We start from the raw sequence: 12,219 nt of genomic DNA, 5'->3' as shown, positions 1-12,219 counted from the left end.
AACCGCAGATCTAGAGCCAGTAACAAGATGTGATGCTGAGGCGAAGGAACAAAGTAAGTTACTGCCAAACACTCAAAAGGATGGTCTCCTGGGGAAGGCCCACATGGTAGAGGGAGGGGATGAAAAACCGCAATGGGAGAGGTATGGGCCAGAGTGGTTATAACCTGGGTCTGCACCCTACCTACCTCTCCCTCCTTCCCCGTGGTGCCCCATCCCCAGGATGGCCCTACATGCGGCGCTGGTAGCCAGAGTGCATCTGAGCTGCACTGGATGAAAGCAAGGTCCCCAACTTCCCAGAGTGTGGACGCATCTCATAAACTTGCCTTCAGCCATTAAGTGCCAAAAGGACTACTATAGACCAAAATTCACCTTGGCCACTTCAATTGTCTCATTACCGTCGCCTGCCCGATGCCCATTCCGATTACGCACGCTATTCGGGCTCCTATAATCCAGCGAGGACTTTGTCGGCGAGCGGTGGAACGAAAGCTGCGACTCTGATAAACGGCGGTAATCAGAGAGCTCGGCTAAACGCCGGTCGGAACCATACCTAGTCGAGAGAAGAAGACAGTTGGTGAATGAGACAATTGAGGGGAGGGCTCCAGATGGGCATGGGGGAGATGCCAATAGGGACAGGGAGGGTGTGATCAGATTGATCTCCAACAGTTTGGTTTCCTTGTGTCAGAAGGTTTTTCACCCTATCCAGGCCAAGAAATCAAGCCTGGGTTCAACTCATTAGGAAACCAAGCCCTCCACTGAAGCCCTCCTTTCCGAAGTGGCCAAGGTGAATTTTGGTCTATAGTCCCAAACCACAAACAAAATATCCCCACCCATGGGTCCTACACAAAGACTTTGGTTGTTTATCAACAGAACGGTGGATGAAAGCAAGGTCCCCAACTTCCCAGAGTGTGGACGCATCTCATAAACTTGCCTTCAGCCATTAAGTGTCAAAAGGACTACTCTTTCACGCCCACCCCCACCAATACCAGGACAACAAGGTAACAGGCTTAAGAATCCCTGAGACATAGGGAAAGGGTATGAGCCATAATCCTGCAGGCAGTGGCTCCTAAGGAACCTGGGCTAGTCTAGAATGGTGACATTTTCCCAGCCTGACTGGTACCACCCCAGGCTGAGCTCTGTGCTCCACCTGAACCCTGGTGACCAGAAAAGTTCACAGACACCGACCCCCTCGGCCTCTGCACACCCCACAGGAGTAAAGGAGAAAAGACCGAGGGAGGGGCCTAAAATTCCCCTCCCATGCCAACCTCAGCCCCTTGCCCTAAGCCCCAGCTGGGGGCAGAGGCGGGGGGGCATACAGTACATTTTCGACATGGCGACAGCCTTTTTGTAGGGATCGTCGTAGCTGGCCCGGGGTGGGGAGAGGCGGGTACGCTCATAGGGCGGCGGGGTGCTGTTGGCGTTGGCAATGGCCCCCTGGGACATGGACAGGTAGGCTGCAGACGGCTGACCTGCCCCATCGTAGGCATTGCCCGGCTGGCCACGGTAGGAGGCAGCAGCCTGGGGATGCTGCTGGGCAGCATAGGAAGCAGCCAATGAGGCTGATGACTGAGTGCGGTAAGGAGCTGCCAGGGTGGCAGAAGGCTGGGCCCCGTAGGCAGCTGCGGCACCATAGGAGCCAGTGGCCGCAGCAGCCGACTGAGCCCCATAGGAGCCTGACAGGCCCATCGATGCTTGGGCCCCATAACTATTCAGTTGGGTCTGGACAACTGGCTGGGCCCCATAAGAGCCAGCCATTGGGGTAGTGGCTTGTGCAGCATAGGCGGCTGGCTGGCTGGCATAGGCAGCAGCTGTGGCTGGCTGTGCCACATAAGCAGCAGGCTGGGAAGAGTAGGAAGCAGCCTGCTGTGCAGCATATGGGGCAGACTGGGCATTGTAAGAAGCCGAGGGCTGGGCATTGTAAGAAGCTGCCTGGGCTCCATAAGCTAGCGAGGAGGCTGCAGACTGGGCCCCATAGGAGGCAGCCTGAGCCCCGTAGGAGCCTAGGGAGGAAGCTGCTCCCTGGGTGTTGTAGGAGGAAGCAGCTGCACGAACCCCATAGGAAGAGGCAGCCTGGGCACCATAAGAGGATGGCTGGTTACCATAGGAGGCAAGGGAGGAGCCCTGAGCCCCGTAGGAGTTGAGCGAAGAAGCTGCCACTGCCTGACCCCCATAGGAGGAGAGGGCTGACGCTGAGGGTTGGGCTCCACCATATGGGCCGAGAGAAGAAGCTGCAGCAGACTGGGAGCTAGGGCTAGCCAGCTGGCCCCTGTATGGGGCCCCAAGGGAGACAGAGGGCTGAGCGCGGTAAGAGGCTGCCTGGGCTGTCATGGGCTGAGTCCGATAGCCGACACCCAAAGAGGCAGAAGGCTGGGCCCTGTAGGCAGCTCCCAGCGACACTGAGGGCTGGGCCCGGTAGGTGGCTGGCTGGGCCGTCAGAGGAGCCACATAAGAGGCTCGGGGAGGTGAACGGCGCAGGGGGCTTCGGTCGCGACCAAAGAAGGGTGGCATGGGCTGACGGGCTCGCCCATCAAAGCCACCAGTGCTGTTGCCAAAAGCCTGTTGGTAGTCGAAGGTGACAGAGAAGCCACCAGTTCCAGGGAATGCCGTATCCCCAGCCCCTGGTTTCTTGGTCTTGTCCCCAGACTGGATAGCCAGGCCAGGCCCCTTCTTCTGACCCTTGGTTGAGAGTTCCACGTTGATGCGCTTGCCCTTCACTTCTTTGCCGTTGAGCTGCGCGATGGCGGCTTTGGCATCTGCTTCCTTCTCCATGTGAACAAACGCGTAGTCTGATAAAGCAGCAGACAGAGGGTTAGCAATTAGGGGGGCAGGGCATGCTACCCGATGGGTCCCAAATTGGATACAACAGCACCCAGCTGTTGCCAGTTACCTCCAGGCCACCAAACCCTCCTCTCCAGGAGTATGTCATAAAATATTGGTTCCCACATAACAAAGCTTCTGACTGTCCCAAAGAGTCACATTTGACTAGGGCTTTTTCCCATTCTCCCCTTTCCCCCTGCCACTTCACCCAACTCCCTGGTGAGGAAAGAAAGAGTAAAGATGAACTGCAACACAGGATAAAAATCTTCACAGCTACTTTAAGACTAAACCAGCAGACAAAACAAAGAAAGGGTTTCTGGATCACTCAATTATTCAGTGTTCTCATCCCATGCTCACCAAACACCACTGCTCACCTTTGACGCTTAGCACTCAAGCACTAGCCATTTCTCAGCCTAGATCAATTAAGGTGAAAGAGATTCAATTCAGGCAAGAGCCTACAAAGAGCAAGCAGTTCACAAAATTCCTCCAATGTAATCTCCCCTCTTTTCACATTACTTTCCAACTTTCAAAGTACTTTCATGCACACAACCTCACTTGGGCCTTATAACAATCCTGTAAGGTGGCACAACAAAGGATCATCATCTCCACTTTACTGTTGGGCAAACATGTTCAAGAATTTTTACTTTGCCCAAATCAAAGTATATCAATGTCAGGACCAGTTTTAGCTCTTCTATGCCCCATGCCCCTTTGCTACACCCATCTGTCCCTGGGACAGATTGGTGTAAGGTATAACTGTGTAGTATGAAAAAAAAATGTAAGCTTAGAAAGAGAGATTCTAGACCCTATGTACATCTACAAGGTAAGGAAAATGGAAACTAAGACCCCTCCCCCTCAGGCATATTACATCCTCCACCACTTCCTCTTTAAAGGACAGAGAGGTATACCTTATCCTTTGGAGTTCTGTTCATAGGCCAGACTGCACACAGGAAAGACCTGGTTTCTCAGCTGTGAGGCAAGAAGCTGCAATCACTGCAAGCTAGAAGGTCACCCCTGAGGCTTTCATTCAAGACCTGAATGAATTGTGTGAGGAAGAGGGACTAAGACAGGCTATAAATCTCAAAACTGAACTATTCATCTACCACAGAAGAAAACTTTAGAAAGGAAAAAAAATTCTCGGGGTTGTGTCCATACTAGAAATTGTAGAAATTGCAATGGTGCAAACAGGACCTGAACAATGAGAGGAGCTTGTCCCTGAGAAATAAAGCCCTGCAGTTAAAGGCCCTATGGTTATTTTAAGAAAAAAATCCAAATGCTGGGATCCAATCTCTGTCACATCAGTTTAAAAAATAAAAAGATACCTCGAAGAAGTTCCCAACACCCCATTTTCAAAGATATCCTTTCTATGACCTTCAAACATGTGTCCTTATTTTTAGAAATTTTCATTTTTAAAAATAATGGAGATACCCTCACTTGCATACCCAAAGATCTATTTCTCCTAAAGAATATTATCTTTCATCTATAATAAAACATAATGTCATCTGTACACACAAACTTGGAACCTTCTAAAGATGATAAAAGAACAAAACGAACTATCACAACTCTCAAGTCTTCAACACTCCCACAGACAAAGCCTGATTCCTTATTTACCAATTATGAAAAGCTAAGCATTCCATTTCACTTGGCCACACAGTACTAGAATTATCCTCTGATCTCTCATCTTCATTCTGGGTAGCTAGCTAAAAACAGTAGCAGGTGGTCTAACGTCTCTAAAAGCAGAAACTGTGCTGACCCTCAGGAATGGCAAAACCACCTAGAGAATGCAATGACAAGCAGAAAGGCTCACTCAAGGTAAAGAGAAAACAGGAAGATCTGCTAGAGCCTGTAGGCAGACTGGGGGAGGGGGGATGAAAGGGGACAATCTCCAGGCACTGTGAGGGATTAAGGAAACACACCACATTCCTGATTATTTGGAATTCCCCCAAACATCCATTGTCTACTCCCTACATAGCTGGGTTTTATTAAGAGATCAAGGAGTAAAATTTAAAAACTGAGATTTCAGGTCTGGAGATGTAGCTCAGTAAACTGAGCTCATGCTTAATATGTGTGAGACCCTAGGTTCAATTCCCTGCACTGCAAAAAGAAAAAGCGGGGTTGGTTTGATTTCACATGTTCAGTTCAACTGACAGCCCAGATGAACTATGTAACTGTTGGTGGGGGAAGATATAATTATAGCCAAATTATATCTAAGTTTCTAAGCCTGATATCTGAAAGGAATTATAACTAGGTTGTCCAAATGACTGAATCACATCAGGGTTAACTGTGTCCCATCACACTGAGTAGCCAAATTCAAGCCTAACCCCATCAACGATGCCCAGAATCCCAACTCCTTCCCAGCCATCAGAGTAGCAGAGATCCGAAGAACTCCAGGGACTCTTTTGCCTGGATAGTTAGCTCAAAGTAATCTCTCCGTTAAGACTAGCATTAAACCTAACAAGTAGTTCTGCAGATACCTCCTAATGGTCTGATGACATCACAATCCCTCTAGTACCAAAGTTAAGAGAATCCAGAAAAACAACTTTTCCTATCCTAAGATGATTTTTTAAAAACTTTGAAATTATAGAGCTCGGTATTTAAAGGATGGCTACCCACAAAAGAGAAGGGATAATTTTCCTCTTCTGACTCAGACCTCCCCTGAAGTATGCAATGGCCAAAGTCTGCAAGTGGTTCTTGAAGCTGTTCATCTTTGAATAGCCAATAGGACACAGCTGCAGAGAGTGGTTACCACTGTTGCTATGAAGATTTTTGGTCTACAAATCATATCTAAGCTCCTAGAGTAAACAAGCAACCATGTTTTTCTCCTGTGAAATAAAACAGAGCTAGCTGTCCTGTGCTTTTCAAAGACTTGACAAGGCTGAGGGTGTGGCTCAATGGTAGAGTCGCTAGCACAGCATGTAGGCCCTGAGTTTGAACCCTAGAACTGCAAACCAGAAGACCTGACAGCAAATCAAACGCTCATTCACAGTCAAGAAATAAGTAAGCTATTTATTGAGCCAGTCTCTTCTACAAATTCCCAACTTTAAATCCTAAGTTTTTTCACCCCTAAGAACTATAAAGATATCAGTGAAGGATATCAGTGCATCAGGTGCTATTGCATATAAGCCTAACAACAATGGAAGACACCTCCCTGAGGAAGTCCAAGCATTTCTGCTAACAAATGTTTACAAAGGAACAAAATGCACAAACTTTTCTCTCTAACTCTCACAGGGAATCAGCCAGAAATTCTAAAACTCATGTGAAGTTATCATGCACTTTACCACCACCACGATCACCACCACCATTCCCCCAGTCACTTAGTGTTGATCCCAAACAAATTCAAGAACATTTTTGGCTTTCTCTATCACTTGAGAACAAGCTTCTTGATCATGAGTTCCATAGAGATTGCCCCAAGTACTGATTCTAGACTTTCAATCTACCAGTCACCCTGCCTAACAACTACAGAAGAAACCTAACAGATTAATTAAACACAAAACTCTCATACACCTTGCTGGCCAAGTACCCAATCTGACACCCTCCCACCCTTTCATTCTAAACAAAATCAAAAATCCATGCACCATACATCCTGCCTCAGAGCACCCAGCAGGAAAGCCCGATTCCGGATAGTCTCGTGGACTTGCATAACCTAAGTTGAGGAAAATAGAATGGAGTATTAATGCAGAATAAGAATTTGTTCCTAGCAAGGGACACAATGACATTTCCCCAGCTTGTGGAAAGGACAAGGAATGGCCAAAGATGTGCCTTTACCGGACAACAAATGAAATATCTTTGGTGACCATGAACAAGCAACTGCACCTATTTATTTCTCATCCTCAAAACGTCTCACACAGGGTATGAGCAGGCATGAATCCAATACCAGGAGGGCATCACATACTCCCAGGTGCATCCTTGAAAATAACAGGGCAAAGTTAATTCAGATCTGTTCCCAAGTGGAACAAAGACAGGCCACATATATACAAGGGCTGACCCATCAAATCTTCCCCAAAAGAGAAAGAACTTAGGGGATAAGAACCCAGAATATTAAAAAAGAAAAAGAAAAAAAGAAAAAGTCGACTGGGCTCCAAAAAGGAAATCAAGCCTAAATTATGGTGACACATTTTTCTCAAAGAAAAGGCAAACTAGGGATCTGCTCTGAGAATTAATTCAAGCAATGACAACTCTCAAGTAAATCGTTTCCAGACAATGTTTAAGGAAGACCTCTCACATCTCTCCCCATAATCCCCTCAGCCAAAGTATGCCCCCTTGCAAGTCGTCAAGCTTATGAAAGAATGACACTGCCCTGGGGCATCAGTTTGGCAAGTAAAGCTGTACAAAAGGGGCCCTCATAAAACAAATCTCCTTCCACAAGCAAAAAGGTCAGGGTTTCCAGCTAACAGATCTAAAATCGAGCCCAAAGGGTGGGAAAAGAGGGAAAACAGGTTTAAGGGAGTTGGACCACAGAGCTGCCACATCTAACCCATCAAATACTGAAAATACCAAAGTGGCTCGGAAGGGGCCCTTCCTGTACCCATGAGGAGACCCATGCCAAACAATACTAAGAGATCCCAGCCCGAGAAACGTCCAAGGGCCCCGTTACCTTCCGCTTGGGAGCATTCATCGGGAGGGAACACGAGGGAGGCCTTGGGGCGTCAGCCCCCACCTTTTCCCTCTTCCCTTGCTCTGACCGACGTCTGGAGAGGAAGTGGGGAAGTGGCGAAATCTTCCCCGCTCCATGATCCGGCTTGTGCCCGTCACTTCCCAATTTCCGCTCGGTGCCAGGCCCAGGAGACCAGAAGACGCGCTCCCGGTACACTCGCAAGTCTCTGGCGCGTCCCAGGCCCCGTGGCTCGGCTCTCAGTGGCCGCCGCACCCTCCCAGAGCCGCTTCCTCCCACTTGGTGAACGGTGCCTGGACCGCAGGGGGGGAGGGTGGCTCTGCCCAACGCACCCCCAACACCTCTGGCCTCACCCCAGCGCACTTCCCCACCCTGCCCAACCGCGCAGTGACCTACCCCCGGGTAAGGGGCGTGGCTAACAGGCAGAATGCCCCGAGCGCGCCCCCGCCCCCGAGCGTGCCTCCGTGTTACCTTTTACCACGTCACACTCGATGACGCGTCCACGGCGCTCGAAGAGGCTGCGCAATTCCTGGCTCGTGCATGCAGCCGACACATTGCCCACGAAAATCTTCCAAGTGTTCAGCGGCCTTGGGCGCGACATCTCCACCACGAGCGCGCGCCCCGGCCGCAGCTCGTGGCCGTGCAAGGCCTCGATGGCGCGCAGCGCGCCTGCGTTCTCGCGCATGTGCACGAAGGCAAACTGTTTCATGACAGCGCAGCTCATGACCGTGCCTTAGGGCGCGAAGAGGGCTGCCAGCTCCTCCGGCGTTGTATCCGTCCCGTCGACGTTGCCCACGAATATCTTCATTTTGCCACCGCAGCCGCCTTCCCGGAGAGCCGGGACCGCTCCTCCAGCGACAGCCAAGACGTCCGACCGACCGGCAGTTCTCCCCAGGAATCTATTGTACACACTTTAATATAGGCTTGTTGAGTTCTCCTTTCAACCCTGTCAGGCTTTGGATTGTGAATTCTGATGCTGTCTTATTAGGTACATACACATTTAGGATTTTTATGTCTTTCTGAACAATTAGCCCTTTTATTATTTTTTTATCTTTCATAGTCATTGCTCCAAAGTCTGCTTTATCTCATATTAATGTAACTATTTTAGCCTCATTTTGGTTAGTGTTAGCCTAGTAGATCTTTCTCGAGAAATTTACTTTTAAATTATCTGAGTCTTCATATTTAAAATGTGTTTCTTACAGACAACATAAAGTGCCCACCCTGAAAACTTCTTTTACTTAGTGTGTTTAGACATTTTGAAGTTATTATTGCTATAACTTGAACGAATATTCACCATATTAATATCTGTTTTCTATTGTTTGTTTTTGTTCTTTGTTTCTTTCTCTCATTATATTTTACTGCCTTCTGTGTTTCAATTTAATACTTTATATAACTCCAAATTATCTCTTAACAGAGTTTTCTTTTTCTTAAACTTTTTAAATTGTTGACCCAGACTTAAAATATATCACTTTAACTAGCATAAGCCCATCTTCAGAGAGCACTATATCACTTCAAATGTGTCACAGGTAACTTATAATGTGTCACTTTCTATTTTTGTCATTTCTGATTTTTATGTCATTCATTTCACTTAGGCATATGCTATATTTGGCCCATATATTGTACAATTGCTTCAAATCAATTAAGAATAAGAAAAATAAACCCGGTTTTAACCTTGATCCATCCCTTCTTCTTTGCTCTCCATTTCCTTACATAGGTGTGATTTTGACCTTTTTTTTATTTGCCTAGAGAACTTTTTCTTTTTTAATTAACATTTTTATAGGGCAGATCTGTTGGCCTGGAATTTCTGCAGATTTTGTTTGAGAAAAATCATATTTCTACATTTTAGAGGATTATTTTGATGGATATATATATTTCAGAGTGTTTTTTAATACTTCAAGTAGTTTGTCTAATTATTTTTTTATTTTGTGATTTCTGTTGAGAATATGTAATTACTTTCCTTGTCCCTCTAAAGACAAGTTTTGTTGTTTCCCTATGTAGGTAAGTTGTCCCTCTACAGATAATTTTTTTGTGTGTGTATGTATGTATGTATGTATGTATGTTTAGTTTTCTGCTTTTCTGTTTATTATGTTTTCTGTTTTTATGCAGTTTGAATATGATATGCCTAGACACAGATTTTTAGTAATTGTTTTCCTCTGAGTTTCCTTCATCTGGGGTTTGGCATGTCATTAATTTTAAAAATGTTTATTTTATGTTAGTTTCTTCTTTTATGGTATTTCAATGATGTGTTTATTATTCCTTTGAAATTTTTCTGTAGGTTCTTGGATTTTGTTGAGTTTTTTGTTATTTATTTTCCTTCTTTACAATTCAGTTTAGGGAGTTTCAATTGACTTGTTTTGGAGCACAGTGATTCTCCAGCTGTGCTCAGTCTATGTTGAGCTCCCAGAGGTGTGTTTCCTTGCTGTTACTCTGTGTGTGCATTTTAAATTTCTGGTTGCTCCTTTAGATACTTAGAATTTTCATCTCTCCACCTTCATTACTCAACTGTTCTTGTGTTTATCTGCTTTTATCTATTAAATTACTTTGCATATTAATAGTTATTTAAATATTATATCTGGTAATTATATAAAATATTGTCATTTTGGTTCTGAAAATTATTTTGTCATTTTAAACTGTGTTTTCATCTTGATTTTTGTGATGCCTTGTATTTGATAATTGGACCTGAAATAATGAGGCTTTTGAGGAAAGGATTCATGTTCATCAAACTAGGAGTTAGACTGTATTTCATGTTTGCTCTAGGTTTAGGTAACAGAGGCTCCACAATTCACTAATATCTTTTTGACTTTTTGATTATCATCCCCTCTTGACTTTTGATTTCACCAAGTACTACTTCTCAACAAAAATAGCTCTCTTGTAGCACTCTTTCAGCTTATGTACTCTTTCATTACACTAGAACCTGTTGGTGTGGTAGTAAAGAAAAAGGGTAAAGGAACATTCTGTAGCTTTCTTGTTAAATCTCAGTCTTTTAGTAGGCCTCTGTTTGGTTCTGTGTCTTTCACCAGTGCTTCTCCAGGGGTCAAGCTGACCCCAGACTCTTATTAATACTGTAGCTTTCTAAATCTGTGTCCTTGATTTAGTGACAGCTATTGGCTGTATGGTTTTTATTGTTGTTGATATTGTCTTTTTAGATAAGGCAGGAAGACTAAATTGTACTAGAGTCAGGGAAGTACCCTTCCTACAGGTGGGATGTAGCTTTGGCAGAGTCCTTTTCCTTCAGAGTCATGGCCTTTGTTTTGGAGAAGTCTGTGATGTATTTCATGGTGGTTATTCTTTTCTCTCCCTGCAGAGCTACAGGGGATCTTGGACTTTCACTATGAGAACCTACTTCTATACTAGGAAACCGTAATATTGCTTTTTTATGTATTATTTTTGTAAAGGAGAGTTAGAAACTTTTATTTGGCCTTTATTGTCATAATGTCCCTCAGGTTGTGAAGCAGCAATTCAAAGGAAGCTCTGCTACATTGCTGAGAATGTCTGTTACAACTATGCATTCAGATACTGGAAGTATAAGTGCAGGAATTTTGGTGTGAATATGTCTCAAATTTTCCTACCAGTATTCATGTGATTGGTTTTGTGCATTGCCCAATTTTTCCCTTCCAGGAAGAGTTCTTTATATATCAATTCTAATTTTAATATGTTAACTAAATTTTTATCTAATTAATACACTTATTCTTTCTTCAGGTTCACATTGTTCGTTTTCTAAATTCTTGATTGGCAAATTTTGTTTCCTTCCTTTTTTCTCATTTAATATTGACATTTTTATTAAAATGAGCTTTTATATAAAATGTTCCAAAAATCATCTTCTGTTTAACTGTGGTGTTAATGTTCTATTTTATTCAAGAGTCATCTACAAGAGTATTACCAAATTACCGAGTGTTTTTCTGTCTAAGTCTGCCTATAGTTAAATCTTACACATTAATTTATGTTTTTGTTAATTTTGGTTAGCATCTGTAGAGTATGAGTTTTGTACTTACTTAAACTCTTTTTATGGCCCCCAATTTATCATTGGATTTAGCAAAGGATGTCTAGGAACTTTAAAAGAAAGCATGGTATCTGTTAATCTACAATATATGTCTGTATGTGAATCTGTGGACTACTACTTCTGTGAATGCAAAAAGCACCACTGAATTTTTCACTTTGAGTTTAAATTTATGTTGTGTGAATTTTTAAATATTTTTTTAGTTGTAGTTGACCACAATACCTTTATTTTGTTTATTTATTTTTTGTGGTGCTGAGGATCAAACCCAGGGCCCTACATACGCTAAGCGGGCAATCTACGGCTGAGCCACAACCCCAGCCCCTGTAATGTGAATACTATCTCAATAAAATAAAAAAAAATAAGCCATGCAGGCCATATATGCCCTGCACTCAGCCATCTAGCTGTGCCTGAGTGCTAGTACCCACTGTCCCTAGAACTCGAGCCCCACCATCCTCAGCCAGATCAGGACTCTCTGGGCTGAGGCTAAGATCCCTACTCTCTCTCCACCTGCAGCCCCCTTCTGCTGCGTGTCCACAACTCCTCTCTACCTGATCTGCCCTCACCAGCTGCAGACGAGCTCCACCTCCTGACACTGTTCCCTGCAGAGGAGACCCTGATGGCTCACCTCTGCCCACACTGTGGCTTCAGTCACTTAGCAGCAACCTCTGCACATTTGCCCCTCACCGAGCCATTGGCTGAAGCCCTGATGACCCCCTCCCTGCCTTCCTCCTCCTTCACCAACCTTGAACAGACCCCCACCCATCAGGCATTCCTGCCCTTGGCCTGATGCTGGGGGTCC

General features: G+C 45.1%; 1 pseudogene; it reads right to left on the bottom strand.

Moving 5' to 3' along the window:
• Window positions 1-524: 524 nt before the first annotated feature.
• Window positions 525-8,231, bottom strand: LOC144252284 (RNA-binding protein 14-like; annotated as a pseudogene).
• Between the last annotated feature and the right edge of the window lie 3,988 nt (window positions 8,232-12,219).

The sequence above is a fragment of the Urocitellus parryii genome, unplaced genomic scaffold, assembly GCF_045843805.1.
Source record: "Urocitellus parryii isolate mUroPar1 unplaced genomic scaffold, mUroPar1.hap1 Scaffold_40, whole genome shotgun sequence".
Classification (NCBI taxonomy): Eukaryota; Metazoa; Chordata; class Mammalia; order Rodentia; family Sciuridae; genus Urocitellus; species Urocitellus parryii.
This window is presented reverse-complemented; position numbering and strand designations above follow the sequence as displayed.